The sequence below is a fragment of the Apium graveolens genome, chromosome 11, assembly GCF_009905375.1.
Source record: "Apium graveolens cultivar Ventura chromosome 11, ASM990537v1, whole genome shotgun sequence".
Taxonomy (NCBI): domain Eukaryota; kingdom Viridiplantae; phylum Streptophyta; class Magnoliopsida; order Apiales; family Apiaceae; genus Apium; species Apium graveolens.
Window position 1 is genome coordinate 171,600,056 of NC_133657.1, and position 14,942 is coordinate 171,614,997.

The window sequence follows — 14,942 nt, forward strand, 5'->3', positions numbered from 1 at the left end:
CACTAGTTGTTGGAGTAATGTAGTTTGAGCTACTTGATTGTTTAGTATCTTGGCCATTGACTTCTCTATAGCAGATAGTCTTGAGTCCATGGCCTCAACTTTCCTGTTTAGATCAGCCTCCTTCCTTAGTTTGCGAGCAATTTCACTCATTGTGGTTGCAGGGAGTCTAGCATCCATCCTTTCAATAACATCCTGCTTGACTTCAGAGATATCCTGCTTGATGGCATCCACACTCTGACTGTGTTGGAGGGCCTGAATCTTATGCAGCTGGAGTGCTTCAAGATGTGCTTTGAGTAGTTGCTTTATGCTAGCATTGGAAGATGCCTGAATGGCTGCTTGGGTGTCATGAATCAGCTTGAAAAGTGTTGATTGGAGATGTGAGTAGGAGTATTTTTTTGCGAGCATCCAGGCAGGAATATCTGCATCTCCCCCTATGTCCATGCTGTCTTCCTCATCATCACCACCATCATCCCCAAAAGAATTCTCATCTAGTTCCAAATCACTGCCAATGTTGGAAGGCATAGCAGTGATTGCATCCTTTGCTCTTTGTAAAGATTGTGTTGTATGCACCAAATTCAACAATCTTTCAGCCTCCTCATTGCCCTGTACAACTAGAGTTTGGTAAGCTGTCACAGGGTGAGTAAATGTCTCAGCATCCATGGAAATGGAATCTATAACAGCTTGATATTCTTGCTGAAATAGCCTTTTCCTTTCTGCATCATTGACACTCATTGACTCACTTGCAATGGTTTCCACCCTTATCACTCCTGTACCTGCATTTCTCTCTTGATCTCTCTTTTGTTGCATCAAGGTCTCACCTTGGCTCCCCACCCTCACACCCTCACCTTCACCATCTAAGGTGGGACTCCTCACACTCACTTTTGCCAATCCTGAAGAACTGGATTGCATTTGTTCACTCTTCCTCTCCTTTTTCCTGGGAGCAACCCAGACTCTCACTCATTTAACTCTCTTCCCTCAATCCTAGGAGTGATTGCACTACCACTAAGTCTTCTGCACTTGTGATAATTGATGAAATTTGAAGCTGTGCAGAGACACTCGACGGATAAGGGATATCCGTCGGGTTAGCAGTTTGACTATCCAACGGATAACTGCTGTTAAGCTTATCCGTCGGGATACAATCACTGCTCGACGGATGAACAATATCCATCGAGAGAGTAGAAATAAATGAGTTTGGAGTGGAGACTATTGTAGACTCTGTGCAGATTGATAAAAATTTTGGCACATATGTCTCAACAGTCTCAGAAAGAAATGGCAAGTGAGCCAACAAATCATCTAAAAGATGATGCTCACTTGCTTGGATTTTTGGCTTCTCCAAGAGAGTTAGAGATGGAGAATTTGGAAGTGATGTGTTTATCATGTCAACATCCAAGGAGTGTGTGGGAGAGTTTGGTGTTTCAGGTAGACTTGGAAATTCGTTCATGTCGTATACTTTCGTGTCGTGTATTTTCGTGTTTCGTGTACTTGAATGTTAAACACAAAACCGACATGTTTAGCGTTCGTGTACATTCATGTTCGTGTACTTTCGTTTCGTGTCATTTCGTGTCGTGTATGTCGTGTTAATTGAATATTAATATATATTAAATTTAATATTAATATAAATTAAAATATAAGAGTTTTAGGCAAAAAATTTATAAAATATATGAAAAATATATATTTAGATCTCAATTTTATACAATATAATGAAATCAAATAATATTTTAAAAATAAAAATGCATACATTTATTATAATTCTACATATATTTATAAAAAATATTAAAATTTAATTATAATATTTATTTATGTCGTATACTTCGTGTCGTGTCGTGTACTCGAAGGTTAAACACAAAACCGACACTAAATCTCGACCTGGTACTTTCGTTTTCGTGTACTTTCGTGTCGTATACTAAAAACACAAACATAAACACTAAAATTTCATGTCGTGTTGTATAAGTCGTGTCATGTCCAAAATTGCTGGGTCTAGTTTCAGGGGCTTCAATTGTTAGAGATTTTGGCTGTGACTCCACATTTGTTGGAGCCACATCAAATTGACTTTGAGAAGGTGCAGTGACTGTGTCTTTAGCACCAGTTTGCACAGTGTGTGAACCCTGTGTATCCCCAAGGGTCTTTGGTTTCTTCTTTCTAGTATAGGTTTGGGGTGAGCTTGTGTCCCTTACCCTTTTGGCCTGTGCTTTTGGTTGAGAGCTTTGTTCAATAGTCACATCCTTTTGGGAGGATGCGACTAGCAATGAGCTTATATCCTTATTAAGCACTGCAGTTTGTTGGGAAACTGCAGTGTGGCTAGGCTGGGAAACACTCACCTCTCCAACCTTATCCTTAGGGTTTCTTTGATGTTCACCCTGTCCCTCACCTTTCTTACCCACCTTCACACTCCCCTCTTTTGGTTTGTTGGATTTTACAACTGGCATCTTTTGAGAGACACCAGAGGGGGCTTTCTTTGTCTTAGTTTTTGAAATTTTGGGTTTGCAACTTGGGTAGGCAACTGTTGGGTCAATGACACAGTTGCCATAGCTACATTAGAATGCAAAGAAATGTATGAGACTGGAAGAGTAGAGATAAATGAACTTACCTCACTTACCTGAGATGCCTCCATAACAGGAAAATAGAAGAGTGGCACCTCTTTGTGATGATTTGCCCTATTCAAATCTGCAATGATTCTCCTTTCTTGAACCCAACAATCTAATTTGTTGGTTAGGTTCTCAAGCACAATATCCTCAGAGAGGTGGTTAGCAATCATCATTTAAAATATAACATAGTAAACATTTTTACCCCTCTTATTTAGCTCCCCTAACTTAAACCCCAACTCAAATATAACAAGGTCACTAAAGTTGAAAAATCTATCAGTTACAAGCATGTAAAGCATGTTAAGCATAGAGATATTAACTGAATCAAAATTACTGATTTTACCAGAAAATATCTTAGTAACTACATCACATAAATAACTCCATTCCTTCCTAAGACCCAACCTCCTAATTTCACTTAATTTAGAAGTAGAGAGTGCATAGCCCATGGAGTTAAGCATATTAACAATGTCAGTGTCTGTGTGCGGTGAAGTTACAGTATTATCAGGAATTGTGAAACATGCCTTAACAATGTCACTATTAACACAGAATTCCTTACCTTTAATAGTGAAAGTGATAGTCTTATCAGCTGAGTTGTATGTTGCAGTCGTCCACATCTCTTCAACAACTTCACAGTATATGGTGGGTGATTCCAGCATGGCATAGTTGAGTTTGCAGTTCTTCACAAAATCCATCATCTTGTGGTAGTCGCCAGACTGTTGAATCCCCTTGTTCACAAGAGCAGTGAAGTTGTTCTTCTCATAGATAAATCCAGTTTGAGACATTATCTTGACGACTGGTGCCATTGTTAGAGAGTAAAAACTTGCAGAGAGAGAGTAAGTGCTTTTGAGAAAGAGAGAAGTTAGAGCAGATGATTTTGAGAATGATAAAAGAAAATCAATGAAAATGAATTATGCTTTTATACTATCTCAAAAAATAACTGTCAAAAATAATAAAGTAAAATAAAGTGACCAATAAGAATTGCCCAAAATAGCCGTTTTAAAAATAAACTGTAAAAATTCCATCAATTATCCGTCGTGTTATGCTTACAAACTGTAAGTATACTCGATGGATAATGTTCAGAGAATCAACGGCTAAAAATAAGACAATTTGACGGATGAGAATAAATAGTTATTCCTCGAGTTATAAAATATTCCAGAAAAATAATTGATTTTGCTAACAAATTATATTCCGACGGATGATCAAAATCAATGGATAATGATCATCCGCCGGGATGTAAATTTTGACTTAGCCAAAATTTCCTCCAACACTGAAAAATTAATTAAATTTCTGGCTGCATTATAACTTGCAAATTATCTATAAAGATTCAAGAGTAATTTAATATGCCTAACTCACTTACCAACCTTGAAAAGGTGGATTCATCCAGTGGCTTGGTAAATATATCTGCAAGCTGCTTTTCACTTGGAACAAAATGTAGTTCCACAGTACCATTCATTACATGTTCCCTTATGAAGTGGTACTTGATGTCTATGTGCTTTGTTCTTGAATGCTGTACTGGATTTTCAGTGAAGGCAATTGCACTTGTGTTATCACGGAAAATAGGAATTCTTTCAACTTGCAGACCATAGTCTAGCAATTGGTTTCTCATCCACAAAATCTATGCACAACAACTGCCAGCAACAATATACTCAGCTTCAGCTGTAGAAGTAGAAACTGAATTTTGCTTTTTACTGAACCAGGACACAAGCTTGTTTCCTAGAAATTGACAGGTTCCTGTTGTACTTTTTCTATCAATTCTACAACCTGCATAATCTGCATCTGAATAACCAGTTAGATCAAAACCAGAATCACTAGGGTACCAAATGCCAAGTTTTGGTGTTCCCTTGAGATATCTGAAAATTCTCTTAATAGCTACTACGTGAGATTCTCTAGTATCAGCCTGAAATCTAGCACAAAGACATGTAGCAAACATTATATCTGGCCTACTAGCTGTTAAGTACTGAAGTGAGCCAACCATGCCCCTATAACTTGAAATATCCACATACTTTTCAGTAGTGTTTAATTCAAGCTTAGTTGTAGTGGCCATGGGAGTTTTTGCAGATGTGCAATCCATTAGATCAAACTTCTTTAAAAGATCATAAATGTATTTAGTTTGACTAATGAATATTCCATCACTAACTTGCTTAACTTGCAAACCAAGAAAGTAAGTTAGTTCTCCCATCATGCTCATTTCATACTTACTTTGCATCAATTTGGCAAACTTTTTGCAGAGTTTTTCATCTGTAGAGCCAAAAATAATGTCATCTAAATAAATTTGAACAAGTATAGTAGAGCCATTAACATTTCTAAAGAATAAAGTTTTGTCTACAGTACCTCTAGTGAAGTGATTCTCTAAAAGAAACTTTGACAAAGTGTCATACCAGGCTCTAGGTGCTTGCTTCAGTCCATAAAGTGCTTTCAAAAGATAGCAAACATATTCTGGAAAATTTGGATCTTCAAAGCCAGGAGGCTGACTGACATAGACTTCCTCCTCTAAATCTCCATTCAGAAAGGCATTTTTGACATCCATTTGATAGACCTTAATATTGGCATGGGCTGCATAGGCTAAGAAGATTCTGATGGCTTCAAGTCTTGCAACAGGAGCAAATGTTTTATCAAAATCTATTCCTTCTTGCTGAAAATAGCCCTTAGCAACCAATCTAGCTTTGTTCCGGACTACTATGCCATTTTCATCCATCTTATTTCTGAATACCCATTTGGTGTCTATTGGATTCTTCCCTTTAGGCTTGGGCACCAGCTTCCATACCTTATTCTTTTCAAATTGGTTTAGCTCCTCCTGCATAGCTAAAATCCAATCAGGATCCAACAAAGCTTCTTCTACCTTCTTTGGTTCTTCCTTAGAGAGGAAGCTTCTATATAGACATTCTTCTTGAGTTGCTCTCCTTGTTTGAACTCTAGAAGATACATCACCAATAATAAGCTCAAAGGGGTGATCCTTTGTCCATTTCCTTTGTTGAGGTAGATTAGCTCTAGATGAAGAGGCCTCATTGTTGTCTTCATGTGTGATTGAGTTTTGATTATTAGAAACTCCCCCTGAGTTTATGGATCTTTGATTTAAGAAAGGAGAACTTTCTGTAAGTGATATATTCTGACTTTCAGTTTCTTTTGATGACCCGATGGATGGTGTGAAAGGAATATGTCCTAAGTCTAATCATGTATTAGGATTTAGGAATAACTTTTTATATAATCTGTTTTGATTTCATTGATTTTAATAAAAGACTGGTTTTGTTTTTATTACGGGCTTTATCTATTTAAGTGTTTAAATAAGATATACCATAGTTTAGAGTAAAGCTTTTTATGGATTATGATGATATCATAATAGTGAGACCTAAAAAGATGATAACTCTAAACTTAAATAGTTCCTGGTCATAGGATTACTAACTGGTAATTAATAATCCACAAAGATCGGTACATACTATGCTTGCTTTATTATGAAGGATGTCTGTTCTCATAGACATTTGTGTGGTGACACTATAGCTAGTATGTAGGTGCTTATTATAGAATAAGTTTACTGAACATGACTCGCACAGCTGAACAACTGATGGAGTTCACTCACGTGTCAGCAGTTGTTCACCTAGTGATAGTTGTACAAGTATCCTTAGACTTGAGGTCTTCATAGTCATCTTGTGTACACTGAACTATGCTTTGGTTTAGTTCTTAGTCTCCAGGGAAAATTATTAGGGCTCTACTGGGTATAGGAATTTGTACACGAAGATAGTGTATGATCAATAAAGGATCTACCCCTTCCAGTGAAGGAAGCGAATGTTCAAGGCTGATCCACTTATGCTAGTTCAGGAATCTCTAGCCAGAGTAAATGAAATTAGAAAGGAGTTTCTAATTTGCATAGAACTACGCATAGTAAATGGTAAGCAAGTGATTGAATTAGATAGGCTTGACACGAGATCCATGCCTTGTATTTAATCGGGACATTATAGGGTAGAAGGAGTTTATTGTACGGTAACTATTCACTGAATAGGTTTTTGGTATTCTAAGCAGTGAATTCATATTATCCGGATAGTCGCGATATGCTGAGAAGTATCACTCACGATGTAGAATAAATATGATTAATTAATTAATCATATTTAATAAATTAGAGAATTTATATAAATAATGATAAAATAGTTTTATTATTATTTATTTCTACTACCGGCTTAATATTGAACCTACAGGGTCACACCATAAAAAGAGAATGATTTAATGGTGGAGGAATTAATTAATAATGGCTAATAATTATTTATTTATGAAATAAATAATTAATTGGCAAATTTAATAATTGATTAAATGAGATTTAATTGATTATAAATTAATTAAGAAAAGTTCTTAATATTATTAATTAAAGGATTTAATTTTTGGAAATTAAATCGAGAGAGAGAATTATTTCTAAAGTGTTTAGAAAAAGGATTAATGATTAAAAGGTGTTTTAATTATTAATAAGAATAATAAATGGGATAATAATAATAATATTTATGGGAAAATTTCAGCTGAAAATTTTGCTTATAAATACACTATTATAGACACTAATTTTATTCCAACCCACATCAAACCTGAAAACCCAAAAAGTTTGGAAAACCCAATTCTCTCCACCTTCTTCCTCCTCCTTAACATCGTTTTCTTGGTGGATACCGGTGGAGTGCTTCACACTTGAGGAGCAACTGCTAAGGATCTCTGATCATTGTCTCCGAATTATTTTAAAAGGTTGGATTCGATCCCTCGAATTTTTATTCACAATTTATATGCTTTTATTTGGATTTTGTATGTGTAAAAGAGTTTTTCCATGCCCCCGTTGCGTTAAAAATCCAACAATGGCATCAGAGCATAGGTTGTATGCATATAGATCTGTGGTAAAAATTTCAGAATTTTATGTGCTTGTATGAATTAATTATGATTTTTACAAGTTATATCATGGATTAATTTTGTCTGATGAGAAATCGTTTCTCATAATAATTTTGAATGTTGATCTGGGTTCTACGAGTGTTGTAGATCGTCTGGGTATTTTTTTCATAATTTTATGATGTATAGATTTTTTATTATGAATTTTTGAAGTTTTTACAATTAAATTCGTAATTAAATAAATCATATATATATATATTATTTGTAAGTATATATATATGTACATCTGTAAGTTATATGTTTCTGCTGTTCTGCTATATCTGTTTGAATGCACAGACATGGTACAGTAATGTCAGGCGCGAAAATCCGTGCGAGGAAGAAAGCTGTCGGCTGCTGAAAAAAAAATAGGGGTGTAACGCATTCCGGGATTGCGTTACACACCTGTGGCGCATTCAAGGAATGCGTTACACCCTTAAATGGCTTAAAAAGGGGTGTAACGCATCATCGGAATGCGTTACAACCCGTCTGTTGATTTTAAAATTGATTTTCTGGGAGTTTCGTAACTCCGTTTTAGGCGTGCAATATACCGTTGGATTCGTTTTTTCGAGACGGATCTAATGGAGTGATCAATTTTAGTTTATATAAAAGTTTTGAACTGTTTATATTTCTATGAAGTGTTTTAAAGCTGTTTTTGACTGTTTTAATTGCTTTTAAATGCTTCATGTGATACATAGAGATGTATAATGCTTAGACTAATATGCTAGAGGATGTAACATGCCTACCTTGATGTTTATTCATGTTGATATATGTGATATATGCTTAGTTTATCATGCGATGATAGATTTAGGTGAACTTAAATAAACATAAGGCGTTTGTTAGACAACCTAGTATAGTGAAATTGTTTCATAACCTTAATAACAATATTATGAATACAATCATGAGATTCTTGTGTTTGTGAAACATGTAATTGAATATGAATTTTCGATATGAGAGAAAGGATGATTCTGTCAACAACAGATTTCTATCTGTAAGAAAGGGTTATTAAGTGACGCCTCTTGACAATGCTCCACCCGATCTGAGAATCGTCTGATTATTGATTATTGATTTGAAATATTTAATTTAAAAGGAAGAATCTCTTTATAATATGATTATGATTGTAACGTAATATAATCCCTCTAAAATTAAATAATATCAAGTAGTAATTGGCCAATGATACAACGGGCTTGTGTCGGTCATAGCCTTCCAACATGGTAGAAAGTAGTTCTTATTTTTGAATCATTGTCGGTTCGTGCTACAGCCGAGGGCTTTGATTTCGAAATAAGAAATACTTGTCTATTACATAGAGATATGTACATTGAATAAGAATCTAAAGGTCGGTACGTGCTACAGCCGTGGGCCTTTGGGGACTGATTCAACTATACGGAATGTTGGGTTAGACTTGACTTAGAATATTGAGTTTGTCGTGCTATAGCCGAGACTCAATTATTCAAGAGGCTAAAGTTTGATTAGGGAATAACATGAGATGTAATTGACAAGAGTTGTCTGCCTATTAAACATTACATGGCGGTTCGTGCTACAGCCGGGGTCGTGTAATGGAATGTAGGATCCCTATTCCCACTAGCATTATGAATGCTTAATTTTTCACGTAGGGGGTTGAATAAATTAGATAAACTAGTGGGAGCCACTTATGAATAAAGACCCGATTCATGTAGTGTTTTAAAATGAAATCGAATATTTGCTAAGTGTTGTTATGTGTTTATCATTTACAGATTTACTTTGTGCGTTATGTCTTCTGCACTATCACTCAGGAGCATACTAGATGCTCACAAATTGACTGGTCCTAATTATGCTGACTGGCTTCGAAACTTGAGAATTGTTCTCAGGATTGAGAAGCTGGAATACGTGATTGACTCACCTAAGCCTACTGAACCTGCTAGTGATGCACATAATGATGAACATGTTGTGTATCGTAAGTGGATAGATGATACAAATGTTGCTCAATACATCATGCTAGCTTCCATGAACATTGAGCTACAGAAGCACCATGAGCATATGGATGCTCACACTACCCTCATGCATCTACAAGAGTTGTATGATGTGGCAGGGAGGACAGCTCGATATGAGATATCAAAGGAGTTGTTCGGTTGTAGGATGTCTGAGGGATCATCTGTGAATGACCATGTACTTAAGATGATCAATTTGATTGAACGTCTTGGACAACTTGGTTTTGCCATGGATGGGGAGCTGAGCCAAGACTTGGTCTTGCAATCGCTTCCAAGTTCGTTCTCGCAGTTTGTTGTGAACTTTCACATGAATAAGTTGGATGTCAGCCTGCCTGAACTCCACAACATGTTGAAGACCGCGGAATCGAATTTCCCCCCTAAGAAGAGTTCTGTTCTTCTAATTGGTGAAGGTTCCAATCCTAAGAAAAGGAAGAGGAACTCTTCCAAGAAGAAGAAAGTAGGTGAGAAAACGCCGGTTCCAACAAAAGCTGAAGACCCCGAGAGCAAAGTTGTTTGCTTTCACTGTAACAAGGTGGGGCACTGGAAGAGGAACTACAAGGTTTACCTTGCAGAATTGAAGAAGAAGGGTAGTGAGACTATCGCTTCTGATTCAGGTATGTTCATGATAGAAGTGAATATGTCATTTCTACTTGGGTATTAGATACCGCCTGTGGTTCTCATATCTGCAATTTGTTGCAGGGACCAAGGAGAAGTAGGACTCTTGAGGAAGAGGAGGTGATTCTACTGATGGAAATGGGGCAAGAGTTGCTGCTGAAGATGTAGAATCATTTCATTTACATATGCCTACGGGCAAGACTATTGTTTGAAATAATTGTTATTTTGTTCCCTCGATTGTGAGGAATATTATTCCCATGTTAGACTTGGCTGGATTTTCATTTATTATTGAGAATAATGAATGTTCTATTCTTAGAGATAATATTCTTTATGGACGTGGTACTTTAAATAATGGTCTGTATATATGTGACATAATTTACTTCAGATTGAACAAACTAATAAAAGAAAAGGGATGATGAAAATCTCACTTTATAGTGGCACTGCAGTCTCCATTTAGTGGACATGGAGAGAGGGCTGCAGATTTGCTAGGAATGGTACACACAGATGTATGTGGACCAATGTCTAAGCAAGCAATGGGTGGATTTTCATACTTCATTACTTTCATAGATGATAGATCTAGATTCGGATATGTGTTTGATGAAACACAAGTCTGAGGCCTTTGAAAAGTTCAAAGAATATAAGTATGAAGTGGAGAAACAACCAAACATAGTATTATAACTCTTCGATTAGATCGAGGTGGTGAATACTTGAATGGAGAGTTTCTGGATTATCTCAAAGTAAATGGTATAGTCTCCTAGTGGACTCCTCCAAATTAGTATCTGAAAGGAGAAATCGAACTTTGTTAGACATAGTTCGGTCCATGATGAGCTATGCAAATCTTCCAGTATTCCTATGGGGTTATGCATTGGAAACCTCGGCATATTTACTGAATAAGGTGCTTTCCAAATCTGTTCCTCAAACTCCGTATGAGATATGGAAAGAAAGGAAACCGAGTCTTAAACACGTTAAGATTTGGGGATGTCCAGCTTATGTCAAGAAAGTTGACCCAGATAAGCTGGAATATCGATCCGGAAAATGTAGTTTTGTGGGATATCCTAAAGAGACTTTAAGGTATTACTTTTGTACCGATCATCGGGTGTTTGTCTCCAGACATGCTACCTTCTTGGAAAAGGAGTTTATCCTTGAAGGAAACAGTGGGAGCAAAATTGAACTTGATGAAGTTCAAAAAGCACAAACTACTACAGATCGAGTGGAAACACCTGTTCTGACTGAACAACCTTTTGTGGAACAGCCCATTCATAGGTCAGGGAGAGTGTCTCGCCAACCTGAGAGGTAATATGGCCTTGTCATTGAGATTGACAATGAGTTATCGATCATTAATGATGACGACCTTGTGATCTATAATGAGGCTATGAGTAGTGTTGACTCAGAGAAATGGCATAGTGCCATGAAATCCAGAATGGAATCTATGTATACGGTATACAAAAGATAAATTATAGCAGATGGCCTAGTGGAGACCTTTAAGGCCAGGCTTTTGGGAAAAGGATTCAAACAAAGGCAATGGATTGACTTTGATGAAACATTTTACCTGTAGCCCTGTTAAAATCAGTTCGGATTTTGCTTGCGAATGCTGCTTACTACGACCATGTGATCTGGCAAATAGCCAGATGGTTTTCTTTCCAAGGGAAATGAAAACCTAGTGTGTAAGCTGTTGCGAACCATATGTGGTTTAAAGCAAGCTTCTCGGAAGATGGAACATTCATTTTGATGAGACAATCAAAGAGTTTGATTTTATCAAAAACGTAGATGAACCATGCGTCTACAAAAGGGTAAGTGGGAGCGCGGTAACATTTCTTGTATTGTATTGAAATAGAGTTGACACACATAACAACATAGCAGACCCACTCACAAAGCTACTTTCTGAAAGTCACTTTGATCGTCATAAAGACAAGATGGGTATTAGATACCAGAGTGATTGGCTTTAGTACAAGTGGGAGATTGAAAGAAATATGTCCTAAGTCCAATCATGTATTAGGATTTAGGAATAACTTTTTATATAATCTGTTTTGATTTCATTGATTTTAATAAAAGACTTGTTTTGTTTTTATTACGAGCTTTATCTATTTAAGTGTTTAAATAAGATATACCATAGTTTAGAGTAAAGCTTTTTATGGATTATGATGAGATCATAATAGTGAGACCTAAAAAGATGATAACTCTAAACTTAAATAGTTCCTGGTCATAGGATTACTAACTGGTAATTAATAATCCGCAAAGATCGGTACATACTATGCTTGCTTCATTATGAAGGATGTCTGTTCTCATAGACATTTGTGTGGTGACACTATAGCTAGTATGTAGGTGCTTATTATAGAATAAGTTCACTGAACATGACTCGCACAGCTGAACAACTGATGGAGTTCACTCACGTGTCAGCAGTTGTTCACCTAGTGATAGTTGTACAAGTATCCTTAGACTTGAGGTCTTCATAGTCATCTTGTGTACACTGAACTATACTTTGGTTTAGTTCTTAGTCTCCAGGGAAAATTATTAGGGCTCTACTGGGTATAGGAATTTGTACACGAAAATAGTGTATGATCAATAAAGGATCTACCCCTTCCAGTGAAGGAAGCGAATGTTCAAGGCTGATCCACTTATGCTAGTTCAGGAACCTCTGGCCAGAGTAAATGAAATTAGAAAGGAGTTTCTAATTTGCATAGAACTACGCATAGTAAATGGTAAGCAAGTGATTGAATTAGATAGGCTTGACAGGAGATCCATGCCTTTTATTTAATCGGGACATTGTAGGGTAGAAGGAGTTTATTGTACGGTAACTATTCACTGAATAGGTTTTTGGTATTCTAAGCAGTGAATTCATATTATCCGGATAGTCGCGATATGCTGAGAAGTATCACTCACGATGTAGAATAAATATGATTAATTAATTAATCATATTTAATAAATTAGAGAATTTTTAAAAAATGATAAAATAGTTTTATTATTATTTATTTCTACTACCGGCTTAATATTGAACCTACAGGGTCACACCATAAAAAGAGAATGATTTAATGGTGGAGGAATTACTTAATAATGGCTAATAATTATTTATTTGTGAAATAAATAATTAATTGGCAAATTTAATAATTGATTAAATGAGATTTAATTGATTATAAATTAATTAAAAAAAGTTCTTAATATTATTAATTAAAGGATTTAATTTTTGGAAATTAAATCAAGAGAGAGAATTATTTCTAAAGTGTTTAGAAAAAGGATTAATGATTAAAAGGTGTTTTAATTATTAATAAGAATAATAAATGGGATAATAATAATAATATTTATGGGAAAATTTCAGCTGAAAATTTTGCCTATAAATACACTATTATAGACCCTAATTTTATTCCAACCCACATCAAACCCGAAAACCCAAAAAGTTTGGAAAACCCAATTCTCTCCACCTTCTTCCTCCTCCTTAACATCGTTTTCTTGGTGGATACCGGTGGAGTGCTTCACACTTGAGGAGCAACTGCTAAGGATCTCTGATCGTTGTCTCCGAATTATTTTAAAAGGTTGGATTCGATCCCTCGAATTTTTATTCACGATTTATATGCTTTTATTTGGATTTTGTATGTGTAAAAGAGTTTTGCCATGCCCCCGCTGCGTTAAAAATCCAACATGGTGAATTTTGAGTACCGACGGATGAAGCTGATTGTCTCCCAACGGATAAAGCAGATTGTCTCCCGAGGAATAAAGCATTCTGCAACTCTACAAATGTTGAATTTTGTGCTTCATTGGTAATGGATTTTTCTGCATTATCATGTGATATTGTTTCTTGATCACTTTCATCATCACTGTCATCACTAACCATCTCCACATTGTCAAATTTGAGGCTCTCATGGTAATCTCCATCTTGCAGTCCTTCAGTCTTTCTATCATCAAACACAACATGTATTGATTCCACAACAATGCTGGTTCTCAGATTGTAGACTCTGTATGCTTTACCAACCGCATATCCAACAAAAATTTCTTCATCTGCTTTGGCATCAAACTTCCCATTCTGATCAGTTTGATTTCTCAAGATAAAACATTTGCAACCAAAGACATGAAGAAAGTTTAGAGTTGGCTTCTTATTCTTGAACAATTGGTAGGGAGTCATGCATTTTACTTGATTAACCAGAGAAATATTCCGAGTGCAGCATGTAGTATTTACAGCTTCAGCCCAGAAATATGTTTGTAACTTGGATTTTTAAGCATTGTCCTTGCAGCTTTAATAAGTGATCTATTCTTTTTTTCCACTACTCCATTTTGTTGCGGAGTTCTTGCTGCTGAAAACTCATGCAAAATCCCATTTTCTTCACAAAATGCTCTCATGACAGAGTTCTTGAACTTAGTTCCATTGTCACTCCTGATTCTTCTAACTTTGAAATCAGGATGATTGTTGACTTGCCTTATGTGATTGATGATGATTTCACTAGCCTCATCTTTAAACTTAAGGAAATATGTACAAGAGAACTTTGAGAAATCATCTACAATTACTAGGCAAAATATTTTCCTTGAGATGGACAACACATTGACTACTCCAAACAAATCCATGTGTAGAAGTTGCAAAGGTTCTTCAATTGTTGAATCAAGCTTCTTTCTGAATGATGCTTTAATTTGTTTTCCCTTTTGGCAAGCATCACACAGTCCATCCTTAGAAAACTCCACTTGAGGAATGCCTCTCACCAGTTCTTTCTTTACAAGTTCATTCATGGTCTTGAAGTTTAGATGGGATAACTTCTTGTGCCATAACCAACTTTCATCTTAACTTTCTTTACTGAGAAGACAAGTAACATATTCTGCATTTGATGAGTTGAAGTCAGCTAAGTACACATTTCCTTTTCTCACACCAGTGAGAACCACTTTGTTGCTCCTTTTTTTAGTTACAACACAGGTT